General features: G+C 40.3%; 1 protein-coding gene across 4 annotated transcripts in view; it reads left to right on the forward strand.

Moving 5' to 3' along the window:
* Window positions 1-13,772, forward strand: part of LOC147160359 (uncharacterized) — a 55,732-nt gene that overhangs the window by 23,095 nt on the left and 18,865 nt on the right. The window lies entirely within an intron of this gene.

The raw sequence follows: 13,772 nt of genomic DNA on the forward strand, positions 1-13,772 counted from the left end.
GTTTTGGGTGCCAAAAATATGGTTTAACATGATTAACACCTTCACTCCCAGCCATTTTCAATGAAGCAACCCCCTATGCTCGGCTGTTTTGCTGGATTTTGACTGATTTTGCAAGGCTCACAGAATATTGTGTTCTATTGCTATAAAAACATGAAAGTCGTTCTTAATCGAATAATGAGACAGTCAAAGATTCCCACCCCTAATAAGTTGTCTGCTCACCATTATCTCTGATGACACGTGATGTACTCTGACCACTAACAAACTGTGCGAGATGAACATTTTCTCATTTGTCAATTAAATTATTTCCACATTTCCCTTATTATACCTAGCAGACAAAATCGGACTTTCATACAACACTCAAACTTACTTAAATGCAAGTCTTTGGTCTTTCTCACCTCTGAACCACTTTTCCCTCCAGATGTGAGTAGCAAACTATCGCTGCATGCAATCATGCTGTCTCAGCATTCTCTTGTCCAAATTCCCTCGCAGCACATCTAAAAGTCATTGATTCCAGCTGGGCCTTCATTTCTGGGATGGTTGAACAAATAAAGTATGGGATTAGATAGAGATGGTTCAAGATGGGTATTTTCCTTTCTATCGATTGCCACAATATAATAGCCCCTTTAATAAGTCCATCTGCCCAGAGCCTCAAGGTTCTTTCGTTATTTAAAACATCCATTTAACTCATACACCCCCAGCCATTTTCACTGAAACAATCGCCTTCGCTCCCGGCAGTTTTACTGAATTTTGACTGATTTTGCAAGGTCCACAGAATATTCTGTTTTATTGCTATATAAACGTGGAACCTACCAAAAAAAAAGATTAGATTTGCCGGACACGAACTCAGGCGTCTGCATTAAGGTAGCGCCAGTATATGTCAAAATAAAACCGTATGGGAACTCGTTTTTTAGGACATGAGTCGGACGCTTAACTCTTTGACTGCCAAGCATTTTCAGAAAAGAGAACATGTGGGTGCCAGCTGATTTAAGCATTTTGACTGATCTTTCAAGGTCCACAGATATTTTGTGTTTGGACTATGGAAACACAGATAATACCAAATGAAATATTGAACTCTCATCTTTCATCAGAAAAAAAAAGTTAGTTTCTACCTTATTCAGTTTTTCAGTAATCAACAATAGAAAATAGGTTAGTTTCACCCAAACGCTCTGTTTTGGACCAAAATACGGAGAAATCAAGCTTTTTGTGAAACGATATTATTTCATGCACTCTAGTCAATTTGACACCTTTTTTTTCCATGAATGATGCCACAAACACCTAAACAGTGCTTTACTTCTGTAAAACACTTCCACCAACAATGAAAAAGTGTTTTTTGATAGCAAAATACGTTTATTTACATTCAACAGTGTAACAATTTGACAAAACAATTTGGCAAACTATTTACAAATGTGTGCAACTGTGGTACTATTCACAATTGTGTGGATGTTTCAACTACACAGGTTTTCTTTTTGTGAGGTATATTGTGTAAAACTCCCCTGCGTGCAAGGAGACGCAGCAGGATTTGCACCACAGATTAGTTTCACTGCTTTCATTGCCCCTTCGCGTGCACTTTCTTACCGGCCTTTTTTTCCGGGGAGTAGCAGGTATATACTGCAGTGTGTGTTTGGCCATGTTGTCATCAAGTCTACTCTCAGGATCATGATACGGTGACCTGGTGTTACGTCTGGCTTCCTCATGTCCTTCAGTTCCTATACCGTGTGGTAAGAGATGTTCTGATCCATCTTATCCACTCCATTCATGGTGGCATCGTAGTCCAGAACCAGTGTCTTCTCCGTGATCAGACTGTACCCACTCTTCCGATGAATATGCATTGGACTCGGGGTACTCTTCATCGTCCGATTGAACGTCCGCCTGTACAAAAGTGCTCGGTTGTGCACCACGTTTTCCGCCGTTAGCATCGCTAGCTGGTGAGGCTTTACGATGTGATCGAAGCCGCCGCGTCAACGCTTCCAACTTCGGCGTCAACGCTTCCAACTTCGGCGTCAACCTCGGAGTCACCATCATCATCATCAATGTGCTCTTTAGCATTGGTCGATGCTTTTCGTCTTTGAAAAAAATGCTCAAGCGTGAGCTGCTTGCAACCGGTCGCCATTTTCGCTTCCTCAGCCATTCTCCCCTCAACACTCTAGCTCCGCCTCACGTCTTCTACTGACTCCTACCCGATCTTGTCCAAAGAGAGTCATCGCTGCCATCTAGTGCCCAAAAATAGTCATTATACTAACTCGATCTGCTTGATACTTTCAGCACAGCTTGCCAAGGCTTTCCTCCACCCGTTTCCCCCCCAAAAAAAACAAAACAACAACATAGTGATCGTCTTTTAACGTCTTTGGCGGCACTCATTTGGATTTTACTAAACGTTATTAAACGTTTTTGGCGGTCAAAGATTTAAAAGACAAAAAATGAGCTCAAAATAAATTAAAAATGACAAAATAACACTATTTAAACACGAAACGTACTTACCCATGGTAGAAGTCCCAGAAATAATGTCCAAAAAGCGTGACTATTGTTTACCAGTAGCGCGCTATATAAACGGTTGTTATTGCGTGAACTCAGTTGTCCAGCGTGAACCCCGGGGAATGTTGTTGTTTCACGAATGCAGATTTCCAGACACATTCTTGCAACGCACTCGGTGTAAATTGCAGTCCGTACGGATGCCGTACAGAAACCGCTTCACAGTCAGTGTGAAGTCATCACTCTCAAGCCGACGACATGTTTATCTCTGTGTTGCTGCGTTCGTACGGGGCTACGGGCCGCCCGCTGTGTGAAGCGAGGGGGGAGGGGGACGGAAGAAGAGTTCAACTTCCCGCAATTGCCCTGAGTTTGGTCTCTCAGGCCAGGCAGGCTGCAAAGCATGACCTGCGGATGATCGGATTTTTGATCGGGAATGAAAGGCTTTGATCAAATATTCCGATCACGTACTTTTTCATGAATATCGGCCGATCATGATTGGTGGCCGATCATGATCGGAGCATCTCTAATAATAAATTTGGGTGGAGTTAATTGTTTGTGCTAACTCCTCCCCTGTACAACAATATTCCACCACATGATCAACAAAATTAAATTGAAAATACTTGTAAGGGAGAACAACACAAGTAGTTTCAAAAATAAATTAATGCAAAATTGTGGCGGCCGTGGCTCAGGGTGTAGAGATGGTCGTTCAGTAACTAGAAGGTCTGCTGTTCGATCACTGCTCTCCCCAAGTCATGTATCGTTGTGTCCTTGGGCAAGGCACTTCACACAAATTGCTTCCAGTGCTACTCACACTGGTTTATGGAAGGTGTGAATGTTTGGTGGTGGTCGGAGGGGCCGTAGGCGCGCACTGGCATCCATTCTTCTGTCAGCCTGCCCCAAGGCAGCTGTGGCTACTTAAGTAAGAGAAATACTTAAGTAAGCTTACTGCACAGTGTGAACGTGTGAGGGCATGAGTAATGTATCCATTCCATTGAAAGCATTTTTGAGTGTCTAGAAAAGCGCTATATAAAATCTGATACATTATTATTATTAAAATTGCGGGTCACATAAAAAGATTCAGAGGGCCAGATTTTGCCTGCAGGCTTTGAGTTGGATGCCTGTCTTTGAAAGGATTGCAGCTTGTGTCTTTCTGATGCTCAGCTCACAGCGATTGGTTCAAAGTTGTTGACGTCACAGATGAGCAGAAACCTCAGTAACAAATCTCCTAACACAAAAAAAAGTGAGGTCACTGGCTAGACTGCAATGTAAACTCCCTGAGTGAAATCACTACTATGTCAGCTGTACAAGCTCTACACTGTTCAAGCTCTTCTTCCCAATGATACGTATTCTCTCAATGCGGTGGCATAAATGGCGAATGAATAAACATAACACACCAATGGCAGACGGGGGTGTCATCGATCTGTCTGGAGTCAGCCCCTCTCTGAATGCTGCATCAGCCACTCTTCTCCTATTGATACGCTCTTGCCCCTTGACCCCTGGGACAAATCAATGGGATCGATTGGAGAAGGGCAGGGACAAGGGCATGATCTGCTGACTGGCCCGACAGCTAGTGTGACAAGACATGATTGTCATTAATGTCAGTGACATTAATGACAATCATGAAAATTTTTCATTTTCACAAAAAGTGGACTGGCTGGCTGGAAAGGCATTGTGCAACACATTTGGTCTCCTACACACTTCCCCCCTCCACCTTGCACCTTCTACCATCATCCTCATCTCACCCCCCACCCCCCAATTTTACCTTTATATTTCCCTTATCTCTGTCTTCTTTTAATTGATAAGCAAAAAGAATAGTGCAAGTCTGCTTGTGTAATCTGGGTTCATTGTAGGTGCAAGAATTACAAAACAGCCTGCCCTATTTTTGGATGCTTTGAAATACTTCGTCCCAGTGCAGTTCAAACGGATCTAAAAATGTCTTGTGTGTGAAACAGCAAGTGGATTGCTTATCTGTCACGGTATCGGCTCTTGCCGACCATTTTCACCACTGAAATGGTTTCTATTTCCAGTCTAGACTAGAAACCAAGCAGCTAATTTTTTTGTGTGTGTATGTGTATTCAGAGGGGTGATGGGCGGGACGCAGCCGAGCTCCAGACTCTGCAGTGTCACTGCTGTAATGGAGCTGATTGATCACCTTTTCGGTCGCCTGCTGGCCCCCGCCGGCTTTGGTATAGAGCAACTCGCAACCCCCTCCCTCTCTGCGCCACCGCCACTATCACCAAGCCAATCTGCGAAGGCAAACCATCCCCCCGTAGACTTCAACCTGGCCACGGTTTTGACATTGGCTGCAGGATTTACTTGTATGCGTCTTTCGCACTTGGCCTGGCCTTTCTTCAGACAAATATGGGAAGGGAGCTACACTTTGTCCGCCATTTTCCAATTCGACGAAGACACAGCAGCATTAAGGTGCTGTTGTTTTCCATTCTTATTAAAGGACATAATCAATCAATGTTAACATTTGCAGATCTCACCCCCTGCCCCCCTCTATGTCACGGAGGGTCATAGCCCAAATCTGTCAAGGGTATTGGAAGCAATTAAAAGTATGCGACAAGATGTCATCTAAAATGTGAATGTGGTTATTTTTGATTGAAAATAAAATACATTCACATATTTTTCAGCCATTGAGCAAATGGGTTTGCTGAGCAAAAGGTGTGGCTGTCTCAAACTGCTCTGGGTGTTTTTATGCTCTAGCGTCTGATCTTGCTTGAGCATGAGCTGCGATTTTTGTCTGTCTATGCGTGCACTCCGCATTCATCTGAATTTTCTCATATGGCAGTTTGCGCTCAATTTTACGCAATAGCTGTTTATTAGTATTTGTGTGTGATAGGTAAGGCTCTATGCAATCTCCACCAGTAGACAGTTTTGCTGTAGTATATGTTTGTCTGAGCACCGCTGGAAAAGAGTAGAAATTGATCAGCATAGGGTGGAACGTATTCACCAGCAAAGGCTGGATGGAGGGTGTGTGTGTATTTGTGTGGAAGAGAGAGTGGGAGGGAGAGAAAGAGCAGGGGCTGTCGCTGCAGACTCCTGCTGCAGTAGCTCACTTTGGGCAAGCAGCTGCAGACAGGGAGTAACAGACAACAGAGACAAGCAGACAGGTACAAACCTGGTTTAATAATGGGAGGGGTAAGTGGTGGAGGGGTAAGTGGTGGAGGGCAGTGGATACTGGAGAGTTAGGGCTTGGGGAGCGGAGGTCAAATGGGGGAAGGGGGTTGTTTGGGGGATGTGGCGGCAGGCAGGAGCAGCTGGAGGAAGCAAGCATGTTTTTGGCTTTTTGGGGGGGCGGGGGGCGTCGTGTCGGACGCTAAAGGAAATGGGAAGAGGAGGAAATATGAAAGTGGGGCCGAGTGCATACGAGTGTCATGACATGTCTGCTGCCCCAGTGTCTGGAGCAGGGAGGCGGAGCGGTGGTAGTGGTGGTGTTGAAGGCGCTGAGATGGAGCTGATAACGCAACAACTGCGATGGAGTGATGCTGCAGAGGGAGGGGAGGGGAGTTCCCACCTCACTGACCTGCATCCGGCAACCACTTCCCACAGACACCTCAGCTCACCCCCTCATCTAGCTCTGTCTTTCTACCCTTGGTACCTTCTTCTAGCGCCATATCCCTTTTTCCCTCCGTACTTCCTCATCCGCAGCTCAAAGGAGGATCGCTAAAAGCCAAAGTCGGTGGCAGGCAGAAGAGTGAGCGTGCCAGGCAACGTGGGCTGCAAAGCATTCAGTTCCGAAGCCTGCACTTTGCTTGGCCTTCCCCAGAAAGAAGGAGACAGTCAGACATCTATTGGATTTTTTTGTTCTCTGAGGGGGAGGAGCCGGGTGCCTAGCGGCGGGAAGGATTATGGATGGGATGGGGTGGGAAGAGGGGGTGGAGGGGGATCAGAATGTGTTTGGGTACTATGTCGCCATTATTTATCTGTTAATGTTTACTGCAAATTGCTATTTTATGACAGTTGTTTATGGGTTGGTAGGTTATATCTTTACTGTATGTTTGTTTGGCATGCTTTCTCATGATTGACACTTTGCCGGTTAGGTGGGTTTGAACTTGCCAGTTAGACCTGACTAGATGTTTTGTTTTTTTATCCTGGATGTCCTTTTCTTTAGCTTTTTTTTATTTTTATTTTTTTTACTTTATTATTATTATTTTTTTAATGTAGAGCAACTTCAATAAATATTTTTTTAAATGAAGCATATTGAGCACTTTCAGGCTCTGCATCGATTAGTAAAAGTCAGCAGACAGTCCGTCAGGTCCTGCCGTCCTAGTGGAGAGAAACGTAGACTGATGATCAGCCGATGCTCGAGGACAAAAAAGCAGCTTGGCTGCAGGGCTTTTCCTTTTTCAAACACAAAAGCTAGTTGGGCAGAGCAGGCTTGCGTGTTTGTTTGAGCCTCTGTTTGGGTCTTGCTGCAGTTGGAAAAATCATTTTGTCGACCCCGTTTGTCTTTCTTTGTTGTTGATGCGGCTTTGTCTTTTGTTATATTTTGCATGTGGAAGCAATTGTATGTCTGTCATTACGAAGAATCACACTGAGCCGACTGGACAAGTGAGTGGACGAAAAAAGAAGGCAAATATTTTGATTTTGCTTGCAGATGTGTTGGGTGAAACTGAGCTACTTTTAAGTCGCAGTATTAGGAAAGCATATGAATGTAAGTTGAGCAAAACATTGGTGTTTTGCAGCAGACTGCAGCTCCACAGTAGACTCTGTCGTACTTCACCTGCTCCCTGAGACCCTAACTTGTGAGCTCTCCTGATAAAAAATCACGGGTTAGGCTCTTGGGACGTGGGCGGAGGGCACAATCGACTTCCAGTAGACAAAGATGAATGATTTTGTATAAGAAAATGACACAAATGTTCTCGGGATCTATGTTATCACTTTAAGGGAATATGCATGTCTGAGAGCTTGGCGTTGTGTTTTATTACTTGACAAACATGAAATCGAGAGTATACACATCCATCCATCCATTTTGAGTACCGCTGATCCTCACAAGTCTTGCAGCTGACTTTGGAGAGGCGGCGTACACCCTCAACTGGTCATCAGCCAATGTTTATACACGTTGGTAATATTTTTCAACATTGTTGTGCAAGTCAAATGTAATGAAGATTAGGAATGCAATGACAGCACCACACCCCAGACTCATGCTGACACCACAGCATCGAAATGCTGAGACACAGCCAATAGCTATGGCCTGGACTAAGGCAGTTCCTCTCATGTGGTCCCCCCACCTTCATTCTGGCACTATATGAGACATCTGCTGCTGTTTTTCCACCATAGTAAAACAGTGTGTTTTCCCCAACCAGTAGAAGTTCATTTACTCAAGGAATTTTTTTTTAGAGGAAGTATTTCTACATTTCTTATAGACAAAAAACAACTACACAATGTTGCTACTGAATAGATTTTTCAGCTCTGTGTGTTGTAAAAGTTTTTCATACTATTAAAAAGTGCTCATGTATAATGTTAACAATGAGTAAAAAATGTATTAGGGGTGTCAAAATTAGTGCGTTAATTTTGAGTTTATTTAAAGTTCCTTTAATGCCATTAATCTTTTTAGCGCACGACTAATGACCACTTCTTACTTGGAAAGCCTGTACTGGGGGAATTCCAGTCGCAACGCAGCAGACATGTCCTCGTCAACATTTAGTTTACATTACATTACATTGCATACATACATACATACATACATACATACATACATACATACATACATACATACATACATACATACATACATACATAACATTAGTTTAATATTTTTTCCACTTTTACAAGAATATGAAACCTAAACTAAAAAATATTTTTTTTGTACATTTAGAACAGATATAAAATTAGCGAGTAATTGTGAGTTAACTATTGAAGTCATGCAATTAATTACGCTAAAAAAATTTAATCGCCTGACATCCCTAAAATGTATACATATTTTTAAAACAAATTTGCCAGAAAAAGGCATTTACGTATATCATGTGGTTGAAGCAAAGCTGGAATTCCTCTGCTCTCTTTGTTTGACAATTAATCTCAGGATTTTTCATTGCCATGACATGCCAAGTTAGTAATTTGTATAAATCCACATTTAATTTGGAGTTACAGTATAACTTGAGCAGTAAGGCCTGGTTAGAAGATGAGGTTGAATATTAAAAGGCAAATGAAAACATTGAATTGGCCTGTTACAGACATGACTATAGGCACGTCATTATCATAAATTAGGTGTATTGGGAAAAATGTCACTGCTGTTCAGGTGTGAGGTAATTCGGCATTTATAGCTTGACCTGCATGGTTTGACAGCTCCTTAGGCTGACTGCGTTTTAAAAAGTATTTCCCATATTAGAAATGCAGCTCCAAACACGTTTTCAATTCTATCTTTACTACTCTTCTCTCCATCTCCTTGTCTCCAATCTTGCGCTGTCTAATTATGGTTTTTTTTTTCCGTCCTCGCACATTTGGTTTCATATTGAGCATCGCCGATGCCAAACGATCAGACAGTGTCTGTGCTACAAGGCCCCCAGCAACAGCTGAAGGGACACCATGCCCCATGAATACCAAACAGCCAAGCACAGTGCGACAAGTGCTGATCAGTCAGATGCGTTGTAGCCAAAGCGGAGCTGGTGCCCACAAAACAGCCAGACAGTTTTATTAGGGTCTGTCTGACACACAGTCAAGTCTGACAGGAGCCAACCCTCTGATGAAATCATCAGCAGCTCCCCCAACGGTAACAAAGCAGTAAGTGTAGTGAAATCTGCCAAGTATCCAATAAATATCACCTTGTAAAAATCAGCCCCCAGCTAGTTTGGAAGTGCAACACGCTGGGGATTACAATTTAGTTGAAGGCCAAACTACATTTGCGTCTTCTGTGCCATAAAAGCACAATTTTGGCATCCATGGAAGCTCAAAAGGTTAATTACGGTAGTTTGCATTTGCATCTTTGACTTTTTGAGTATGTTTATTTAAAATACAGTATTATTGGGTTAAGTGTTTTGTTTGCTTTTGCACTAAATTGCTAATACAAATGTTGAAATAAAAAAAATAACCCAACAGGTCATATTTTTGTATAAGTATATACAGAATGTATTTGATACTGTGTATGAAAGGCTGCTATACGTCACAAAAGAGTGGCCTCATTTATGGCAAGCAGAGTAAAATATTAAACACAGAATATCTTAAAATTCAGTATGAAAATCATAGTAGATTTACAGTTAATTAAGGTTGGTATCAAGGTTATTATAGTTAACAAAAACAAAATAAAAAAAACTAACTAAAATTAAAACACTTTCATTAACGAAATAAAATAAAAAGGAAAATGATTTTTCAAAAATGAAAACTGAAGCTACATCTTAAGTTTATAAAATTAACTAAAACTTACTATCAGAGCGAAATGTCCTTTATTTCCATTGTAGTCAATTAATATCATACATGAGCTTTCGGGGTTCATTTTAAATGTAGTTATTTGTTTAACCGTACAGAAGAAGGACGGTCAAACAGTCATTTGGGAATTGCCCTAACTCTAAAATAAAAAATAAAATAAAAATAATTAAAACTAGCCAAATTTAAACAACAAAAGTCAAAATGGAGGGGAAAAAATAACTATAATGGAAAATCGAAAACTATTATACTTGGTTGATAATAGGCTCATTTAATGTGTTATTAATTACTTTAATGTATTACTTAATACTAAAATGAGAATTGTTCTGAAAGAGTGCGAAATTCTGAACAGAAATATGAAAAAGGATGAAGACTTATTGGCGCACATGAATCGGTGTGGATAAACCAAAGGCTACAGCTGATGGACTCGAATGTGTGCTGGAGATTAAGCTGCATTGTTCTGAGGTGATCATGTCACACAAAGCGTTGCCACATTGTTCCCTGATAAAAGTAATACGGACAGATTCATGTTTTATACATTTCGTTAGGATTTAGGGCTGACAAATGTAATGAGATAAACATCTGTGAATGAGAAGGATGTTTTTGTGTGTGATTCTTCTTTTTTGCATCGATTGTCAGGTTGTGTTGTTTGGTGAAGCCGCTTGTGTTTAGTGGATTTCTTATCACAGCAGAGTGGGAGGGGCATGAGGAGGGAGAAGAAGAGCGGGATGTCAGGTATGCTTGATAGCAGTGCAGCATTGAAAAAGAAGAGGGGGCGGGGCGCTTTTGGGGGGAGTGTCTGAATTTCCAGACACTGCGGCAGGAGGCCAGACAGTCACCTGAACACACACGCACGCATGCATGCACGCACACACACACACACACACCCACACCCACACACACACATTGATGATGCACCTGTGCGACAACATGGACACGCATATTTTTTTATTCTGAGCCCCGCCTCTTAAGCGCGCCACTGAAGCCAATTCAATTTTGTTTGCAATCCAATAAAGATTATAAATCGTAGTGCCACCCTTAATTGTATTGGCTGGTGCATCCAGGGCAAAGTTCCTCCCTTTTCCTCAGGGTGATGGGAAAGGCGATTAACTTCATTAGGGTTCTTAAATTACAGTAAGTGCTGTTCAAAGTGGGATTGTCAACTGAAAGGACAGTTGAGAGATACACTAAGATTTGAGGACTCTCATTATGAAGAGGATGTGATTGGCAGGCAACAAAACCCAAGTAGAGAAGAAACTTTTTCAACCTGGAAATGGAGGACCAAAACTGCCAAAATTAAAAAGAAAGAAAGAAAGAAAGAAAATTGAAAATAAAAACAGATATAAAAAATATACTTATATTAAATAAATATAAATGGAAATAAAAACAACAGTATATATATATAACATCTGGGTATCGATTCAGATTTTGGAAATCTGAATCGATACCCAGCCCTAATATATATATATATATATATATATATATATATATATATATATATATATATATATATATATTAGGGCTAATAATAAGTAATTCATTAATCCAAAGTAAGAGAAAGAAGTTTATACTATTTGCCACATTGGTTGAATCGATTTTAACATCTGGGTATCGATTCAGATTTTGGAAATCTGAATCGATACCCAGCCCTACTATATATATATATATATATATATATATATATATATATTAGGGCTGGGTATCGATTCAGATATATATATATATATTAGGGTTGGGTATCAATTCAGATTTCCAAAATCTGAATCGATACCCAGATGTTAAAATCTATTCAACCAATGTTGCAAATAGTAGAAACTTCTTTCTCTTACTTTGGAGCATTACTAAAAATAAGAATATTTACATTTATAATTGAATCCAATGCAGTTGCATTAGTAGACCTGATCAAAACAATAAATAATAATTGAAATCAATTACAAAACAGCGCTATGTAAATAAAGTGGCAAAAACACTCTGGCAAATCACAACATTCACATTCCTGTGACAGTTTTTATGCTAAGCTTTCAGTGGTTAATAAATAAATAAATAAAAACAAATTGACATAAGAGACACAGTCATAGTGCATAATTATGCATCTACATTTTATGTTTTTATGTCCAATTTCTTACCTTACTTCTTTTGGGGGGTATTTGTGTTCAGTCTTTCACTTTTTCTTTCATTTAATGTACAATTTAATTACTGCCACATGCTTGCCCTCCGTTGAAAAATGTGGCGGTAATGCACCAAAAGCACCTGCCAACCGCGGTAAGAAAGAAGAAGTCATACATTACCGCCAGTAGCTTTCTTCATAGCCATAGGGGGAGCTAATAAACCAAAAATATTTGACAACCATCAAATGGAAGTAGAATAAGTAGTCCATAGTCTTGTGTAAGTTATATTGTATGTAGTATGACTTATGCAGAGTTTTAGTTAAGGTAAGCTATTTAAAACTACCGAAAAAGGAAAAACTTTTCCATAGTGCATCTGTCTAAACAGTGTGTGTTTGCATGTGTGTATTTTTCGAGAGGGAGACCCGCGATGCAATCCGCTTGCATTAAAACGCAGCCTATTTTTAAAGTTATATAACAATCAGCAGTGTGCTTGCCTTGGGCACATTCATTTGAAAAAGCCATATTGATACATGGTTTTAGGAATCGATATTGGGTTATGAAAAGCAATATTGAGTCTATATTGATATATCGATATTTTAAACTCAGCCATATATATATATCCATCCATCTTCTTAACCGCTTTTCCTCATAAGGGTCGCGGGGGGCGCTGGAGCCTAGCCAGCTGGCTTCGGGCAGTAGGCGAGGTACACCCCGAATTGGTTGCCAGCCAATCGCAGGGCACACAGAGACGAACAACCATCCACACTCACAATCACACCTATGGACAATTTGGAGTGTTCAATTAACCTGCCATGCATGTCTTTGGAAAGGGGGAGGAAACCGGAGTACCCGAAGGAAACCCACGGGGAGAACATGCAAACTCCACCCAGGAAGGCCGAAGCCCGGACTCGATCTCACGTCCTCTGCACTGGGAGGCGGACGTGCTAACCAGTCAGTCACTGTGCCGCCGTATATATATATATATATATATATATATATATATATATATATATATATATATATATATATATATATATATATATATATATATATATATATATATATATATATATCCTAAATAAATAAATACAAGCAAAAAAAAAAATAACGTTTCAAAAAAATAAATATAAAAATGTATTGTGAAATATATACAAAAATAAATATATAAATAGAATTAAATATCAATCAATAAATAAAAGCGCTCTGCTCTCACATTTATTTATTTCATGCTGCAGATGCTGTCAGGTTGAAATTCAATTAAATTCAAATGCGGTTCTCTGTGGTTACTTGTATTTATTTATTTAGAGATGTATATATATATATATATATATATATATATATATATATATATATATATTCCATTTATATTCATTTTTTTTGTCTTTAATTTTTGAATTATATTTTTTGTAATCCGTTTTTTATTTTCACTTTTATTCATTAATTTATTCATTTATTTATTTTTAATTTTGGCAGTTTTGGTCCTCCATACCTGGATTTTCTCAAGGCAGGTTTGTTGAGGGCACATTCCCCCTTGGTCCTGCAGGCACTGAAGCCTCTCCTTGTCTCATTTAGCTCCCCTTCTCTCACCGCCCCGATATGTGATTTACCTGAGAGGCGTTGCCAGGGAAACACGGTATCTGGCTTGCGGTTAGTTGGACTTATTGAACTGTAACAGGCCGGGATAATTGTCCTCTATCTTCTAGGTTGGCTATCCTGTGACTGAGCCTCGAATGTGACCTATAGCTGGCTAGGTGTTGTTGCTATGGGAACAATATTTTAACCTCTTAGCCACCAGACAGCCTTCATGTTATTCATTCCTAGTCAATGTCC

The sequence above is a fragment of the Leptonotus elevatus genome, chromosome 16 (assembly GCF_054856555.1).
Source record: "Leptonotus elevatus isolate MCC_2025b chromosome 16, RoL_Lele_1.0, whole genome shotgun sequence".
Lineage (NCBI taxonomy): Eukaryota > Metazoa > Chordata > Actinopteri > Syngnathiformes > Syngnathidae > Leptonotus > Leptonotus elevatus.